The following is a 19119-nucleotide window of genomic DNA, read 5'->3' on the forward strand; positions in this document are numbered from 1 at the left end:
ATACACAACTAATCTTCTCCTTTCCCCCTTCTGATAACCAGGTGGCGAATCGCATCTCTGCATGTCTGGCAGACATATCAGTATGGATGACGGATCACCACCTCAAGCTGAACCCTGGCAAGACGGAGCTGCTCTTCCTCCCGGGGAAGGACTGCCCGTTCCATGATCTCGCCATCACGGTTGACAACTCCGCTGTGTCCTCCTCCCAGAGTGCGAAGAGCCTAGGCGTGACCCTGGACAACACCCTGTCGTTCTCCGCCAACATCAAGGCGGTGACCCGCTCCTGCAGGTTCATGCTCTACAACATTCGGAGAGTGCGACCCTGCCTTACACAGGAAGCGGCGCAGGTCCTGGTCCAGGCACTTGTCATCTCCCGTCTGGACTACTGCAACTCGCTGTTGGCTGGGCTCCCTGCCTGTGCCATTAAACCCCTACAACTCATCCAGAATGCCGCAGCCCGTCTGGTGTTCAACCTTCCCAAGTTCTCTCACGTCACCCCCCTCCTCCGCACACTCCACTGGCTTCCAGTTGAAGCTCGCATCCGCTACAAGACCATGGTGCTTGCCTATGGAGCAGTGAGGGGAACGGCACCTCTGTACCTTCAGGCTCTGATCAGTCCCTACACCCAAACGAGGACATTGCGTTCATCCACCTCTGGCCTGCTGGCTCCCCTTCCTCTGCGGAAGCACAGCTCCCGCTCAGCCCAGTCAAAACTGTTCGCTGCTCTGGCACCCCAATGGTGGAACAAGCTCCCTCACGACGCCAGGACAGCGGAGTCACTCACCACCTTCCGGAGACATTTGAAACCCCACCTCTTTAAGGAATACCTGGGATAGGATAAAGTATTCCTTCTAACCCCCCCCCCCCCCCCCCCAAATTGTAAAGTGGTTATCCCACTGGCTATAGGGTGAACGCACCAATTTGTGAGTCGCTCTGGCTAAGAGCGTCTGCTAAATGACGTTAATGTGCCCTTGAGCAAGGCACTTAACCCTAATTGCTCCTGTAAGTCGCTCTGGTTAAGAGCGTCTGCTAAATGACTAAAATGTAAATGTAAATGTAATGTAAATGTTTACTAATACCTCAACACATTCATTATGGTATCACTGTAGGAAGAGGTAGAACTAACGTTTACTAATACCTCAACACATTCATTATGGTATCACTGTAGGAAGAGGTAGAACTAACGTTTACTAATACCTCAACACATTCATTATGGTATCACTGTAGGAAGAGGTAGAACTAACGTTTACTAATACCTCAACACATTCATTATGGTATCACTGTAGGAAGAGGTAGAACTAACGTTTACTAATACCTCAACACATTCATTATGGTATCACTGTAGGAAGAGGTAGAACTAACGTTTACTAATACCTCAACACATTCATTATGGTATCACTGTAGGAAGAGGTAGAACTAACGTTTACTAATACCTCAACACATTCATTATGGTATCACTGTAGGAAGAGGTAGAACTAACGTTTACTAATACCTCAACACATTCATTATGGTATCACTGTAGGAAGAGGTAGAACTAACGTTTACTAATACCTCAACACATTCATTATGGTATCACTGTAGGAAGAGGTAGAACTAACGTTTACTAATACCTCAACACATTCATTATGGTATCACTGTAGGAAGAGGTAGAACTAACGTTTACTAATACCTCAACACATTCATTATGGTATCACTGTAGGAAGAGGTACAACTAACGTTTACTAATACCTCAACACATTCATTATGGTATCACTGTAGGAAGAGGTACAACTAACGTTTACTAATACCTCAACACATTCATTATGGTATCACTGTAGGAAGAGGTAGAACTAACGTTTACTAATACCTCAACACATTCATTATGGTATCACTGTAGGAAGAGGTAGAACTAACGTTTACTAATACCTCAACACATTCATTATGGTATCACTGTAGGAAGAGGTAGAACTAACGTTTACTAATACCTCAACACATTCATTATGGTATCACTGTAGGAAGAGGTAGAACTTCACTAATACAACAGCAAACACTTCCTGGTGCTATAGAGAAGCAGCACTGCTGTTCTGTGGAGGAGTGTGTGTGCATTCTATCTGTGGAGCCATTGTGGGCAGAACCCTCATCATGTGACCAGTAGAGAGGTTTGTGTTGTTGGTCTGGGGTGATGCAATAACCCAATCTCTCACTGAGCTGAAGTGGAATCACTTTCAAACAGAACAGAGTAGCTAAACAACAGCATTAATGGGAACAAGGAAAACTCATCAGGTGTCCAGTCATGGGAGAAATATGAATAGCCTATATGAAGGGAGGAGGACCAGGAAGTCTTCCGATGGTGGTTCTCCCTGCTCCTCTTCCTAGCCCTGGACATCCTAAGATGCCTCCTCACTCTCCCACCTGTCTAAAGTGCAGGTGTGGAACAATCCTCTCTCCTTAATTCTCCAGTTAGGCTAACCACTGTCCCTCTGTCACTCCTTAACACTTCAACAGCTAACCACTGTCCCTCTGTCACTCCTTAACACTTCAACAGCTAACCATTTACATTACATTTACGTCATTTAGCAGACGCTCTTATCCAGAGCCACTTACAAATTGGTGCATTCACCTTATAGCCAGTGGGATAACCACTTTACAATGTTTTTTTTTTTTGTTTGTTTTTTTTTTGGGTGGGGGGGGTAAGGGGGGGTAGAAGGATTACTTTATCCTATCCCAGGTATTCCCTCTGTCACTCCTTAACACTTCAACAGCTAACCACTGTCCCTCTGTCACTCCTTAACACTTCAACAGCTAACCACTGTCCCTCTGTCACTCCTTAACACTTCAACAGCTAACCACTGTCCCTCTGTCACTCCTTAACACGTCAACAGCTAACCACTGTCCCTCTGTCACTCCTTAACACTTCAACAGCTAACCACTGTCCCTCTGTCACTCCTTAACACTTCAACAGCTAACCACTGTCCCTCTGTCACTCCTTAACACTTCAACAGCTAACCATTTACATTACATTTACGTCATTTAGCAGACGCTCTTATCCAGAGCCACTTACAAATTGGTGCATTCACCTTATAGCCAGTGGGATAACCACTTTACAATGTTTTTTTTTTTTGTTTGTTTTTTTTTTGGGTGGGGGGGGTAAGGGGGGGTAGAAGGATTACTTTATCCTATCCCAGGTATTCCCTCTGTCACTCCTTAACACTTCAACAGCTAACCACTGTCCCTCTGTCACTCCTTAACACTTCAACAGCTAACCACTGTCCCTCTGTCACTCCTTAACACGTCAACAGCTAACCACTGTCCCTCTGTCACTCCTTAACACTTCAACAGCTAACCACTGTCCCTCTGTCACTCCTTAACACTTCAACAGCTAACCACTGTCCCTCTGTCACTCCTTAACACTTCAACAGCTAACCACTGTCCCTCTGTCACTCCTTAACACTTCAACAGCTAACCACTGTCCCTCTGTCACTCCTTAACACTTCAACAGCTAACCACTGTCCCTCTGTCACTCCTTAACACTTCAACAGCTAACCACTGTCACTCCTTAACACTTCAACAGCTAACCACTGTCCCTCTGTCACTCCTTAACACTTCAACAGCTAACCACTGTCACTCCTTAACACTTCAACAGCTAACCACTGTCCCTCTGTCACTCCTTAACACTTCAACAGCTAACCATTTACATTACATTTACGTCATTTAGCAGACGCTCTTATCCAGAGCGACTTACAAATTGGTGCATTCACCTTATAGCCAGTGGGATAACCACTTTACAATGTTTTTTTTTTTTTTGTTTTTTTTTTTGGGTGGGGGGGGTAAGGGGGGGTAGAAGGATTACTTTATCCTATCCCAGGTATTCCCTCTGTCACTCCTTAACACTTCAACAGCTAACCACTGTCCCTCTGTCACTCCTTAACACTTCAACAGCTAACCACTGTCCCTCTGTCACTCCTTAACACTTCAACAGCTAACCACTGTCACTCCTTAACACTTCAACAGCTAACCACTGTCCCTCTGTCACTCCTTAACACGTCAAAAGCTAACCACTGTCCCTCTGTCACTCCTTAACACTTCAACAGCTAACCACTGTCCCTCTGTCACTCCTTAACACGTCAACAGCTAACCACTGTCCCTCTGTCACTCCTTAACACTTCAACAGCTAACCACTGTCCCTCTGTCACTCCTTAACACTTCAACAGCTAACCACTGTCCCTCTGTCACTCCTTAACACTTCAACAGCTAACCACTGTCCCTCTGTCACTCCTTAACACTTCCAGTTAGACCCTCATCCCTGTCTACCGGGAACCACTGCCTACCGGGAACCACTGCAGTCTTGTCATAGACCCTACAAAGTGGGATTACATTTATTTAATTGTCCATTTATGTCAATGATCTAAACAAAATAATCTAATGTCAAATCTTGATTAGATAAGTATTAACCCCCTGCATCAATAAATGCTAGAAACAACTTTGAAAGCAATTACAGCTGTGAGTCGTTCTGGGTAAGTCTCCGAGAGCTTCCCACACCTGGATTGTGAAAAATGTGCTCATTATTATTTTCAAAATTCTTCAAGCTCTGTCAAATCGGTTGTTTATCATGGCTAGACAGCCATTTTAAAACCTTGCAATATACTTTCAAGCAGATTTCAGTTAAAACTGTAACTCTGCCACTCACGAACATTCACCGTTTTCTTGGTAAGCAACCCCATTGTATATTTGGCCTTGTGTTTTAGGTTATTGTCCTGCTTAAAGATGAATTTGTCTCCCAGTGTCTGGTGGAAAGCAGACTGAATCAGGTTTTCCTCCAGGATGTTGCCGGCGCTTAGCTCTATTCGTTTTTTTTTTCATCCTGAAAAACTCCCCAGTCCTTGCCTATGATAAGCATACCCATAACATGATACAGCCACCACAATGCTTTAAAATATGAAAAGCCGTACTCAGTGATGTGTTGGATTTGCACCAAACATAACGCTTTGTATTCAGGACATAAAGTTAATTAAGTTATTAAATCTATTTAAATGTATAGGTTGTAATGGAACAAAATAGCAAAAGCGCCAAGGGGGATGAATACTTTCGCAAGGCACTGTACATAGACAATGAACACTGGTCACTTTAATAATGTTTACATACCGTTTTACCCACGTCGTATGTATAAACTGTATTCTAGTCAAGGCCATCCTATTTAACTACTGCTGTACATACAGTGCATTGGGAAAGTATTCAGCCCCTTGACTTTTTCCACATTTTGTTAAGTTACAGCCTTATACTAAAATTGATTAAATAAACACAAATACTCAATCTACACCCAATAGCCCATAATGACAAAGCGAAAAACACGTTTTTAGAAATGTTTACAAACATATAAAAAATATATTTACATAAATATTCAGATCCTTCGCTATGAGACTGGAAATTGAGCTACCAACAAATGTTTGCAGCATTGAAAGTCCCCAAGAACACAGTGGCCTCCATCATTCTTAAATGGAAGAAGTTTAGAACCACCAAGAGTCTTCCTAGAGCTGGCCGCCAAACTGAGCAATCAGGGGTGAAGGGCTTTGGTCAGGGAGGTGACCAAGAACCTGATGGTCACTCTGACAGAGCTCCAGAGTTCCTCTGTGGAGATGGGAGAACCTTCCAGAAGGACAACCATCTCTGCAGCACTCCACCAATCAGGCCTTTATGGTAGAGTGGCCAGACGGAAGCCACTCCTCAGTAAAAGGCACATGACAGTCCGCTTGGAGTTTGCCAAAAGGCACCTAAAGACTCTCAGACCATGAGAAACAAGATTATTTGGTCTGATGAAACCAATATTGAACTCTTTGGCCTGAATGACAATCGTCTCGTCTGGAGGAAACATGGCACCATCCCTACGGTGAAGCATGATGGTGGCAGCATCATGCTGTGGGGATGTTTTTCAGCGGTAGGGACTGGGAGACTAGTCAGGATTGCGGGAAAGATGAAAGAAGCGAAGTACAGAGAGATCCTTGATGAAAGCCTGCTCCAGAGCGATCAGGACCTCCGACTGGGGCGAAGATTTGCCTTCGAACAGGACAACGACCCTAAGCACACAGCCAAGACAACGTCTCTGAATGTCCTTGAGTGGCCCAGCCAGAGTCCGGACTTGAACCCGATCGAACATCTATGTAGAGACCTGAAAATAGCTGTGCAGCGACGCTCCCCATCCAACCTGACAGAGCTTGAGAAGATCTGCAGAGAAGAATGGGAGAAACTCCCCGAATGCAGGTGTGCCAAGCTTGTAGCATCATAACCAAAAAGACTCGAGGCTGTAATCGCTGCCAAAGGTGCTTCAACAATGTACTGAGTAAAGGGTCTGAATACTTATGTAAATGTGATATCAGTTTTTTATTTTTAATACATTTGCTAAAAATATCAAAAAACCTGTCTTTGCTTTGTCATTATGGGGTATTGTGTGTAGATTGAGAAGGAAAAAAAAAACAATTTAATCAATTTTAGAAAAAGGCTGTAACATAAAAAGTGGAAAAAGTCAAGGGGTCTGAATACTTTCCGATTGCACTGTAAACTATTATTCAGATCCCTACATATTCTATCCATATACTGTCCATATTGTCTATACATCACATCCATTTACACTCCGGACTCCGACATCACTCATCCTAATATTTTATATATTTCTTAATTCCATTCTTTTACTTTTTAGATTTGTGTGTATTGTTGTGTAGTTAGATATTACTGCACTGTTGAAGCTAGGAACACAAGCATTTCACTACAACCACAATAACATCTGATAAATATGCGTATGTGTCCAATAAAATTTGATTTGATTTGCCGTCCTTCTCACCGAATTCTGATGTGCACTTTAAACATGTTAGAATAACTGTCCACATTTACCTTTCCTCAGTCAACAAGACAGCAGAATCACCAGCCTATGAATCACTAGCCTATGAATCACTAGCCTATGAATCACCAGCCTATGAATCACCAGCCTATGAATCACCAGCCTATGAATCACCAGCCTATGAATCACCAGCCTATGAATCACTAGCCTATGTCAACTAGCCTATGAATCACCAGCCTATGAATCACCAGCCTATGAATCACCAGCCTATGAATCACCAGCCTATGAATCACCAGCCTATGAATCACTAACCTATGAATCACCAACCTATGAATCACCAGCCTATGAATCACCAGCCTATGAATCACTAGCCTATGAATCACTAGCCTATGTCAACTAGCCTATGAATCACTAGCCTATGAATCACTAGCCTATGAATCACCAGCCTATGAATCACTAGCCTATGAATCACTAGCCTATGAATCACTAGCCTATGAATCACCAGCCTATGTCAACTAGCCTAAGAATCACTAGCCTATGAATCACTAGCCTATGAATCACCGGCCTATGAATCACTAGCCTATGAATCACCAGCCTATGAATCACTAGCCTAAGAATCACCAGCCTATGAATCACTAGCCTATGAATCACCAGCCTATGAATCACCAGCCTATGAATCACCAGCCTATGAATCACCAGCCTATGAATCACCAGCCTATGAATCACTAGCCTATGAATCAATGTCAATCTATATAGGACGTTGTTTTCTTCTTCTCCCTGACCATCACCAATTTTATTTATCTGCTTTTCTTCTTTTAACGGACAAAAGCCAGCTATTACCAGCTAACGGAAACCATGACACACACACACACACACACACACTACCAGATGGATGGACACTTAGCAATTAGTTTAGGCATGTTGCCACGAACACTGTTACAGCCAGTGAAAGTGTGTGCGTGCGTTGCATGTTTGTGAGCGAGAGAGAGAGAGATACAAAAAAAAGAGAGCAGAGAGACAAAGAGAGAGAGAGACAGAGAGAGAGAGACACAGAGAGAGACAGAGAGAGAGTGACAGAGAGAGAGAGAGACCGAGAGAGAGAGAGAGAGAATGAGAGAGAGAGAGAGAGAGAGAGAGAGAGAAAGAGAGACAGAGAGAGAGCGAGAGAGAGAGAGAGAGACAGAGACAGAGAGAGAGAGAGAGAGAGAGAGAGAGAATAAAATAAAGAAAAATGAGTAGGTGTATCCAAACTTTTGATTGGTAGTGGATATATATATATAGTGAGGGAATTAAGTATTTGATCCCCTGCTGATTTTGTACGTTTGCCCACTGACAAAGAAATGATCAGTCTATAATTTGAATGGTAGGTTTATTTGAACAGTGAGAGACAAAATAACAACAACAAAATCCAGAAAGACATGTCAAAAATGTTATGAATTGATTTGCATTTTAAATGAGGGAAATAAGTATTTGACCCCTCTGGAAAACATGATTTACGACTTGGTGGCAAAACCCTTGTTGGCAATCACAGAGGTCAGACGCTTCTTGTAGTTGGCCACCAGGTTTGCACACATCCAGGAGCGATTTTGTTCCACTCCTCTTTGCAGATCTTCTCCAAGTCATTAAGGTTTCGAGGCTGACGTTTGGCAACTCGAACCTTCAGCTCCCTCCACAGATTTTCTTTGGGATTAAGGTCTGGAGACTGGCTAGGCCACTCCAGGACCTTAATGTGCTTCTTCTTGAGCCACTCCTTTGTTGCCTTGGCCGTGTGTTTTGGGTCATTGTCATGCTGGAATACCCATCCACGACCCATTTTCAATGCCCTGGCTGAGGGAAGGAGGTTCTCACCCTAGATTTGACGGTACATGGCCCCGTCCATCGTCCCTTTGATGCGGTGAAGTTGTCCTGTCCCCTTAGCAGAAAAAAACCCCCAAAGCATAATGTTTCCAACTCCATGTTTGACGGTGGGGATGGTGTTCTTGGGGTCATAGGCAGCATTCCTCCTCCTCCAAATACGGCGAGTAGAGTTGATGCCAAAGAGCTCCATTTTGGTCTCATCTGACCACAACACTTTCACCCAGTTCTCCTCTGAATCATTCAGATGTTCATTGGCAAACTTCAGACGGGCATGTATATGTGCTTTCTTGAGCAGGGGGACCTTGCGGGCGCTGCAGGATTTCAGTCCTTCACGGCGTAGTGTGTTACCAATTGTTTTCTCGGTGACTATAGTCCCAGTTGCCTTGAGATCATTGACAAGCTCCTCCCGTGTAGTTCTGGGCTGATTCCTCACCGTTCTCATGATCATTGCAACTCCACGAGGTGAGATCTTGCATGGAGCCCCAGGCCGAGGGAGATTGATAGTTATTTTGTGTTTCTTCCATTTGCGAATAATCGCACCAACTGTTGTCACCTTCTCACCAAGCTGCTTGGCGATGGTCTTGTAGCCCATTCCAGCCTTGTGTAGGTCTACAATCTTGTCCCTGACATCCTTGGAGAGCTCTTTGGTCTTGGCCATGGTGGAGAGTTTGGAATCTGATTGATTGATTGCTTCTGTGGACAGGTGTCTTTTATACAGGTAACAAGCTGAGATTAGGAGCACTCCCTTTAAGAGTGTGCTCCTAATCTCAGCTCGTTACCTGTATAAAAGACACCTGGGAGCCAGAAATCTTTCTGATTGAGAGGGGGTCAAATACTTATTTCCCTCATTAAAATGCAAACCAATGTATAACATTTTTGACATGCGTTTTTCTGAATTTTTTTGTTGTTATTCTGTCTCTCACTGTTCAAATAAACCTACCATTACAATTATAGACTGAACATTTCTTTGTCAGTGGGCAAACGTACAAAATCAGCAGGGGATCAAATACTTACTTCCCTCACTGTGTGTGTGTGTGTGTGTATATATATATATATATAAGCTTTTCTGACTATAGAAACTTATCCTAGTGTTATAGCAACTTGCCTATTGAGACTTCTCCTTGGGTTATGGACTAATGCGGTGGTTGTGACCTTCGGGATATATCTATCCAGCAGACAAATGGTGGTGTGGATGTTTCCACTGTCTGTCTATCTAGACAAACAGGTTTATGGAGCTAGCTATTCTTCAACAGACCCGGCCATCTCTCTCCCCCTCACTTCCTGTTGCTCAGGAGAAATGTGTCTCAAATTAGAGCTTCCCTCCCTCGCTGGGGAGGCCAAGGCAAGAAACAGGAAGGGAGAAGGAGAGGGAGGGAGGGAGAGAATGGGGGGGAGAGGGAGGGAGAGAGAGAATGGGGGGGTGGGAGGGAATTGGAGAGGGAGGGAGAGAATGGGGGGGAGAGGGAGGGAGAGAGAATGGGGGGGTGGGAGGGAATTGGAGAGGGAGGGAGAGAATGGGGGGAGGGAGGGAGAGAATGGGGGGAGAGGGAGAGAATGGGGGGAGAGGGAGGGAGAGAGAGAATGGGGGGGAGAGGGAGAAAATGGGAGGGAGAGAATGGGGGGGAGAGGGAGAAAATGGGGGGGGGAGAATGGGGGGGAGAGGGAGGGGGAGAGAGAATGGGGGGGTGGGAGGAAATTGGAGAGGGCGGGAGAGAATGGGGGGAGGGAGGGAGAGAATGGGGGTATTTGGTATTTTATTAGAATCCCCATTAGCTGTTGTGAAAGCATCAGCTACTCTTCCTGGGGTCCACACAAAACATGAAACATTACATAATACAGAACATTAATAGACAAGAACAGCTCAAGGACAGAACTACATTACATCAATTTAAAACATCACACAACCTACATATCAATACATACACATCAAACTAGCTAGGTCAAATAGAGGAGAGGCGTTGTGCCATGAGGTGCTGCTTTATCTGTTTTCTGAAACCAGGTTTGCTGTTCATTTGAGCAATATGAGATGGAACAGAGTTCCATGCAATAATGGCACTATATAATACTGTACACTTTCTTGAATTTGTTCTGGATTTGGGGACTGTGAAAAGACCCCTGGTGGAATGTCTGGTGGGGTAAGTGTGTGTCAGAGCTGTGTGTAAGTTGACTATGAAAACAATTTTCTCTCCCCCTCCCTCTCTTCCCCCTCCCTCTCTTCCCCCTCCCTCTCCCTACCCTCTCTTCCCCCCTCTCCCTACCCTCTCTTCCCCCCTCTCCCTACCCTCTCTTCCCCCCTCTCCCTACCCTCTCTTCCCCCCTCTCCCTACCCTCTCTCCCCCCCTCTCCATACCCTCTCTTCCCCCTCCCTCTCCCTACCCTCTCTTTTTCTCTCCCTCCCTAGAGAGGGTAGGGAGAGGGAGGGGGGAAGAGAGGGTAGGGAGAGGGAGGGGGAAGAGAGGGAGGGAGAGAGAGGGTAGGGAGAGGGAGGGGGAAGAGAGGGAGGGAGAGAGAGGGTAGGGAGAGGGAGGGGGAAGAGAGGGTAGGGAGAGGGAGGGGGAAGAGAGGGAGGGAGAGAGAGGGTAGGGAGAGGGAGGGGGAAGAGAGGGAGGGAGAGAGAGGGTAGGGAGAGGGAGGGGGAAGAGAGGGAGGGAGAGAGAGGGTAGGGAGAGGGAGGGGGAAGAGAGGGAGGGAGAGAGAGGGTAGGGAGAGGGAGGGGGAAGAGAGGGTAGGGAGAGGGAGGGGGAAGAGAGGGAGGGAGAGAGAGGGTAGGGAGAGGGAGGGGGAAGAGAGGGAGGGAGAGAGAGGGTAGGGAGAGGGAGGGGGAAGAGAGGGTAGGGAGAGGGAGAGGGGAAGAGAGGGAGGGAGAGAGAGGGTAGGGAGAGGGAGGGGGAAGAGAGGGAGAGGGGAAGAGAGGGAGGGAGAGAGAGGGTAGGGAGAGGGAGGGGGAAGAGAGGGTATGGAGAGGGAGGGGGTAAGAGAGGGTAGGGAGAGGGAGGGGGAAGAGAAGGTAGGGAGAGGGAGGGGGAATAGAGGGTAGGGAGAGGGAGGGGGGAAGAGAGGGTAGGGAGAGGGAGGGGGGAAGAGAGGGTATGGAGAGGGAGGGGGGAAGAGAGGGTAGGGAGAGGGGGGGGGAAGAGAGGGAGGGAGAGAGAGGGTAGGGAGAGGGAGGGGGGAAGAGAGGGTAGGGAGAGGGAGGGGGGAAGAGAGGGTAGGGAGAGGGAGGGGGAAGAGAGGGTAGGGAGAGGGAGGGGGAAGAGAGGGTAGGGAGGGGGAGGGGGGAAGAGAGGGTAGGGAGGGGGAGGGGGGAAGAGAGGGTAGGGAGGGGGAGGGGGAAGAGAGGGTAGGGAGAGGGAGGGGGAAGAGAGGGAGGGGGAAGAGAGGGTAGGGAGGGGGAGGGGGGAAGAGAGGGAGGGCGAGAGAGGGTAGGGAGAGGGAGGGGGAAGAGAGGGTATGGAGAGGGAGGGGGGAAGAGAGGGTAGGGAGAGGGAGGGGGAAGAGAGGGTAGGGAGAGGGAGGGGGAAGAGAGGGAGGGGGAAGAGAGGGTAGGGAGGGGGAGGGGGAAGAGAGGGTAGGGAGGGGGAGGGGGGAAGAGAGGGTAGGGAGGGGGAGGGGGAAGAGAGGGTAGGGAGGGGGAGGGGGAAGAGAGGGTAGGGAGAGGGAGGGGGAAGAGAGGGAGGGGGAAGAGAGGGTAGGGAGGGGGAGGGGGGAAGAGAGGGTAGGGAGAGGGGGGGGGAAGAGAGGGTAGGGGGAGGGAGGGGGAAGAGAGGGTAGGGAGAGGGAGGGGGGAAGAGAGGGTAGGGAGAGGGAGGGGGAAGAGAGGGTAGGGAGGGGGAGGGGGGGAAGAGAGGGTAGGGAGAGGGAGGGGGGAAGAGAGGGTAGGGAGAGGGAGGGGGAAGAGAGGGTAGGGAGGGGGAGGGGGGAAGAGAGGGTAGGGAGAGGGAAGAGAGGGAGGGGAGAGGGAGGGGGGAAGAGAGGGAGGGGAGAGGGAGGGGTTAGAGAGGGTAGGGAGAGGGAGGGGGGAAGAGAGGGTAGGGAGAGGGAGGGGGAAGAGAGGGTAGGGAGGGGGAGGGGGGAAGAGAGGGGAGGGGGAGGGGGAAGAGAGGGTAGGGAGGGGGAGGGGGGAAGAGAGGGTAGGGAGAGGGGGGAAGAGAGGGTAGGGAGGGGGAGGGGAAGAGAGGGTAGGGAGAGGGAGGGGGAAGAGAGGGTAGGGAGAGGGAGGGGGGAAGAGAGGGTAGGGAGAGGGAGGGGGAAGAGAGGGTAGGGAGGGGGAGGGGGAAGAGAGGGTAGGGAGAGGGAGGGGGAAGAGAGGGTAGGGAGAGGGAGGGGGGAAGAGAGGGTAGGGAGAGGGAGGGGGAAGAGAGGGAGGGGGGAAGAGAGGGTATGGAGAGGGAGGGGGGAAGAGAGGGTAGGGAGAGGGAGGGGGAAGAGAGGAGAGGGAGAGGGAAGAGAGGGTAGGGAGAAGGAGGGGGAAGAGAGGGTAGGGAGAGGGGGGGAGAGAGGGTAGGGAGAGGGTAGGGAGATGGGGGAAGAGAGGGTAGGGAGAGGGGGGAAGAGAGGGTAGGGAGAGGGAGGGGGAAGAGAGGGTATGGAGAGGGGGGGAGAGAGGGTAGGGAGAGGGGGGAAGAGAGGGTAGGGAGAGGGGGGAAGAGAGGGTAGGGAGAGGGGGGAAGAGAGGGTAGGGAGAGGGGGGAAGAGAGGGTAGGGAGAGGGAGGGGGAAGAGAGGGAGGGGGAAGAGAGGGAGGGGGAGAGAGGGTAGGGAGAGGGAGAGGGGAAGAGAGGGTAGGGAGAAGGAGGGGGAAGAGAGGGTAGGGAGAGGGGGGGAGAGAGGGTAGGGAGAGGGGGGAGAGAGGGTAGGGAGATGGGGGAAGAGAGGGTAGGGAGAGGGGGGAAGAGAGGGTAGGGAGAGGGAGGGGGAAGAGAGGGTATGGAGAGGGGGGGAGAGAGGGTAGGGAGAGGGGGGAAGAGAGGGTAGGGAGAGGGGGGAAGAGAGGGTAGGGAGAGGGGGGAGAGAGGGTAGGGAGAGGGGGGGAGAGAGGGTAGGGAGAGGGGGGAAGAGAGGGTAGGGAGAGGGGGGAAGAGAGGGTAGGGAGAGGGAGGGGAAGAGAGGGAGGGGGAAGAGAGGGAGGGGGAGAGAGGGTAGGGAGAGGGAGAGGGGAAGAGAGGGTAGGGAGAGGGAGGGGGAAGAGAGGGAGGGGGAGAGGGGGGAAGAGAGGGAGGGGGAGAGAGGGGGAAGAGAGGGTAGGGGAAGAGAGGGAGGGGGAGAGAGGGTAGGGAGAGAGGGAGGGAAGAGAGGCCTAGTTGTGTGTATCCCTCACCACAACTAGGTCTCTCTCTCCCTCCCTCTCCCCCTCCCCCTCCCCCTCCCTCTCCCTCTCTCCATGGGAAACACATGTTTACATTGCCAAAGCAAGTGAAATAGATAGTAAACAAAAGTGAAACAAATAAAAAATGAACAGTATTACACTCCAAAAGAATAAAGACATTTCAAATGTCATATTATGTCTATATACAGTTGTATCAATGTGCAAATAGTTAAAGTACAAAAGGGAAAATAAATAAACCTAAATATAGGTTGTATTTACAATGGTGTTTGTTCTTCACTGGTTGCCCTTTTCTTGCGGCAACAGGTCACAAATCTTCCTGCTGTGATGGGACCCTGTGGTATTTCACCCAGTAGATAAGGGAGTTTATCAAAATTGGATATGTTTTCGAATTCTTTGTGGATCTCTGTAATCTGAGGGAAAAATGTGTCTCTAATATGGTCATACATTTGGCAGGAAGTTAGGAAGTGCTGCTCAGTTTCCACCTTATTTTGTGGGCAGTGTGCACATAGCCTGTCTTCTCCTGAGAGCCAGGTCTGCCCACGGCGACCTTTCTCAATAGCAAGGCTATGCTCACTGAGTCTGTACATAGTCAAACATTTCCTTAATTTTGGGTCAGTCACAGTCTGTCGGTCAGGTATTCTGACACTGTGTACTCTCTGTTTAGGGCCAAATAGCATTCTAGTTCGCGCTGTTTTTTTGTAAATTCTTTCCAATGTGTCAAGTAATAATCTTTTTGTTATCTCATTATTTGGTTGGGTCTAATTGTGTTGCTGTCCTGGGGCTCTGTGGGGTCTGTTTGTGTTTGTGAACAGAGCCCCAGGACCAGCTTACTTAGGGGACTCTTCTCCAAGTTCATCTCTCTGTAGGTGATATCTTTGTTATGGAAGGTTTGGGAATCGCTTCCTTTTAGGTGGTTGTAGAATTTAACGGATCTTTCCTGGATTTTGATCATTAGCGGGTATCGGCCTAATTCTGCTCTGCATACATTATTTGGTGAGGATATTTTTGCAGAATTCTGCATGCAGTCTCAATTTGGTGTTCGTCCCATTTTGTCAATTCTTGGTTGGTGAGCAGACCCCAGACCTCACAACCATAAAGGGCAATGGGTTCTATAACTGATTCAAGTATTTTTAGCCAGATCCTAATTGGGATGTCAAATGTTTTGTTCCTTTTGATGGCATAGACGGCCCTTCTTGCTTTTCTCTAAGATCGTTCACGTTGTGGAAGTTACCTTTGGCGCTGATGTTTAGGCCAAGGTGTGTATAGTTTTTTGTGTGCTCTAGGGCAACGGTGTCTAGATGGAATTTGTATTTGTGGTCCTGGCAACTGGAGCTTTTTTGGAACATCATTATTTTTGTCTTACTGAGATTTACTGTCAGGGCCCAGGTCTGACAGAATCTGTGCAGAAGATCTAGGTGCTGCTGTAGGCCCTCCTTGGTTGGGGACAGAAGCACCAGATCATCAGCAAACAGTAGACATTTGACTTCAGATTCTAGTAGGGTGAGGCCGGGTGCTGCAGACTGTTCTAGTGCCCTCGCCAATTCGTTGATATATATGTTGAAGAGGGTGGGGCTTAAGCTGCATCCCTGTCTCACCCCCCGGCTCTTGTTGTTTGTGTACATGGATTTTATAATGTCATATGTTTTTCCCCCAACCCCACTTTCCATCAATTTGTATAGCAGGCCCTCCTGCCAAATAGTTTCGAAAGCTTTTTTGAAATCAACAAAGCATGAGAAGAATTTGACATTGTTTTGTTTTGTTTGTTTGTCGATTAGGGTGTGCAGGGTGAATACGTGGTCTGTCGTACGGTAATTTGGTAAAAAGCCAATTTGACATTTGCTCAGTACATTGTTTTCACTGAGGAAATGAACTAGTCTGCTGTTAATGATAATGCAGAGGATTTTCCCAAGGTTGCTGTTGACGCATATCCCACGGTAGTTATTGGGGTCAAATTTGTCTCCACTTTTGTGGATTGGGGTGATCAGTCCTTGGTTCCAAATATTGGGGAATAGCATCAGCTAAGGATGATGTTAAAGAGTTTAAGTATAGCCAATTGGAATTTGTGGTCTGTATATTTAATAATTTCATTTTGGATACCATCAACACCACAGGCCTTTTTGGGTTGGAGGGTTTGTATTTTGTCCTGTAGTTCATTCAATGTAATTGGAGAATCCAGTGGGTTCTGGTAGTCTTTAATAGTTGATTCTAAGATTTGTATTTGATCACGTATATGTTTTTGCTGTTTGTTCGAGGGCCAAGTGGTTTATCCATACATCTCAGTTTTGGATAGATTACTCTTCGTGATGTTGTTTGTTTAGTGTTTTCCAATTTTCCCAGAAGTGGTTAGATTCTATGGATTCTTCAATTACATTGAGCTGATTTCTGACATGCTGTTCCTTCTTTTTCCGTATTTCTGTACTGTTTTAGTGATTCACCATAGTGAAGGCGTAGGCTCAGGTTTTCTGGGTCTCCATGTTTTTGGTTGGATATGTTTCTCAATTTCTTTCTTAGATTTTTGCATTCTTCATCAAACCATTTGTCATTGTTGTTAATTTTCTTAGGTTGTCTGCTTGAATTTTTTTGATTTGACAGGGAAGCTCAGAGGTCAAATATATTGTTTAGGTTTTCTACTGCCAAGTTTACACCTTCACTATTACAGTGAAACATTTTGTCCAGGAAATTGTCTAGAAGGGATTGAAGTTGTTGTTGCCTAATAGTTTTTTTGGTAGGTTTCCACACTACTTTCCTTCCATCTATAGCATTTCTTAATATTATTCAGTTCCTTTGGCTTTGATGCCTCTTGATTGAGTATTGCTCTGTTCAAGTAGTGTGTGATTTTGCTGTGATCTGATAGGGGTGTCAGTGGACTGACTGAACGCTCTGAGAGAGACTGGGTTGAGGTCAGTGATAAAGTAGTCCACAGTACTACTGCCAAGAGATGAGCTATAGGTGTACCTACCATAGGAGTCTCCTCGAAGCCTACCATTGACTATGTACATACCCAGTGTAAGACAGAGCTGCAGGAGTTGTGACCCATTTTTGTTGGTTATGTTGTCGTAGTTGTGCCTAGGGGGGCATTTGGGGGAGGGAATGCTGTCACCTCCAGGTAGGTGTTTATCCCCCTGTGTGCTGAGGGTGTCAGGTATTTGTCCAGTTCTGGCATTTAGGTCGCCACAGACTAGTACATGTCCTTGGGCCTGGAAATGATTGATTTCCCCTCTAACATGGAGAAGCTGTCATTGTTAAATTATGGGGATTCTACTGGGGGGATATAGGTAGCACACGAGGACATTTTTCTCCATTGAGATAATTTCCTTATTAATATAAACTCAGCAAAAAAAGAAATGTCCTCCCACTGTCAACATAATTTATTTTCAGCAAACTTAACATGTGTAAATATTTTTATGAACATATCAGAGAGACTTGCAGCTGTAGAGACTTGCAATGTAATTGCTGCAAAAGGTGGCTCTACAAAGTATTGACTTTGGGGGGGTGAATAGTTATGCACGATCAAGTTTAGTTTTTTTGTCTTATTTCTTGTTTGTTTCACAATAAAAAATATGTTGCATCTTCAAAGTGGTAGGCATGTTTTGTAAATCAAATGATACAAACCCCCCAAAATCCCATTTTAATTCCATGTTGTAAGGCAACAAAATAGGAAAAATGCCAAGGGGGGTGAATACTTTCGCAAGCCACTGTATTTCCCTCAGATTACACAGACCCACAAAGAATTCCAAAAACAAACCCAATTTTGATAAACTCCCATATCTATTGGGTGAAATACCACAGTGTGCCATCACAGCAGCAAGATTTGTGACCTGGGCTCCCGAAGTGGCACAGCGGTCTGTGGCACAGCAGTCTAAGGCACTGCATCTCAGTGCTTGAGGCGTCACTACAGACCCCCTGGTTCGATTCCAGGCTGTATCACAACCGGCCGTGATTGGGAGTCCCACAGGGCGGCGCACAATTGGCCCAGCGTCGTCCGGGTTTGGCCAGTGTAGGCCGTCAATATAAATAAGAATTTGTTCTTAACTGACTTGCCTAGTTAAATAAAGGTTAAATAAATAAAATAAAATAAGAGAAGGGCAACCAGTGAAGAACAATATTTATGTTTATTTACTTTCCCTTTTGTACTTTAGCTATTTGCACATGATATTTGAAATGTCTTTATACTTTTGTGAGTTTTTTTTTTTTTTACTATCTACTTCACATGCTTTGGCAATGTTAACATACGTTTCCCATGCCAATAAAACCCTTACATTGAAAAAGATACCCTTGAATCATCAATCGACAGACAGACAGCGGGAGGGGTGACCCACATCCCAGAGACCCTCCCAGCAGAGACCCTCCCAGCAGAGACCCTCCCAGCAGAGACCCTCCCAGCAGAGACCCTCCCAGCAGAGACCCTCCCAGCAGAGACCCTCCCAGCAGGGACCCTCCCAGCAGAGACCCTCCCAGCAGAGACCCTCCCAGCAGAGACCCTCCCAGCAGAGACCCTCCCAGCAGAGACCCTCCCAGCAGAGACCCTCCCAGCAGAGACCCTCCCTGGGCTACAGGGGAGTCAGACTACCTCCACCCACCTTTACATGAGTTCAAATCTACAGACTGAAACCAGCCTAGTTTACTGTTTAGTCATCTTTCCAAATACTCTTGTACAGTTCCAAAACATGGACAGCAATTTAGAAAGGATTATTCTCCAGTAAAACTACAGCGCTACAGACCACTAGAGCACAAAGTACAACCTACTCTAGTGTAGAAAACTACAACCTACTCTAGTGTAGAAAACTACAACCTACTCTAGTGTAGAAAACTACAACCTACTATAGTGTAGAAAACTACAACCTACTCTAGTGTAGAAAACTACAACCTACTCTAGTGTAGAAAACTACAACCTACTCTAGTGTAGAAAACTACAACCTACTCTAGTGTAGAAAACTACAACCTACTCTAGTGTAGAAAACTACAACCTACTCTAGTGTAGAAAACTACAACCTACTCTAGTGTAGAAAAACTACAACCTACTCTAGTGTAGAAAACTACAACCTACTCTAGTGTAGAAAACTACAACCTACTCTAGTGTAGAAAACTACAACCTACTCTAGTGTAGAAAACTACAACCTACTCTAGTG

The 19119-nt window shown here is 47.1% G+C and overlaps 1 protein-coding gene across 2 annotated transcripts in view; it reads right to left on the bottom strand.

The window, feature by feature from the left end:
• LOC311103439 (SH2/SH3 adapter protein NCK1-like) overlaps positions 1-19119 on the bottom strand; it is a 121055-nt gene that overhangs the window by 15416 nt on the left and 86520 nt on the right. The window lies entirely within an intron of this gene.

This window comes from Coregonus lavaretus (assembly GCF_964263955.1).
Source record: "Coregonus lavaretus genome assembly, chromosome: 2".
Lineage (NCBI taxonomy): Eukaryota > Metazoa > Chordata > Actinopteri > Salmoniformes > Salmonidae > Coregonus > Coregonus lavaretus.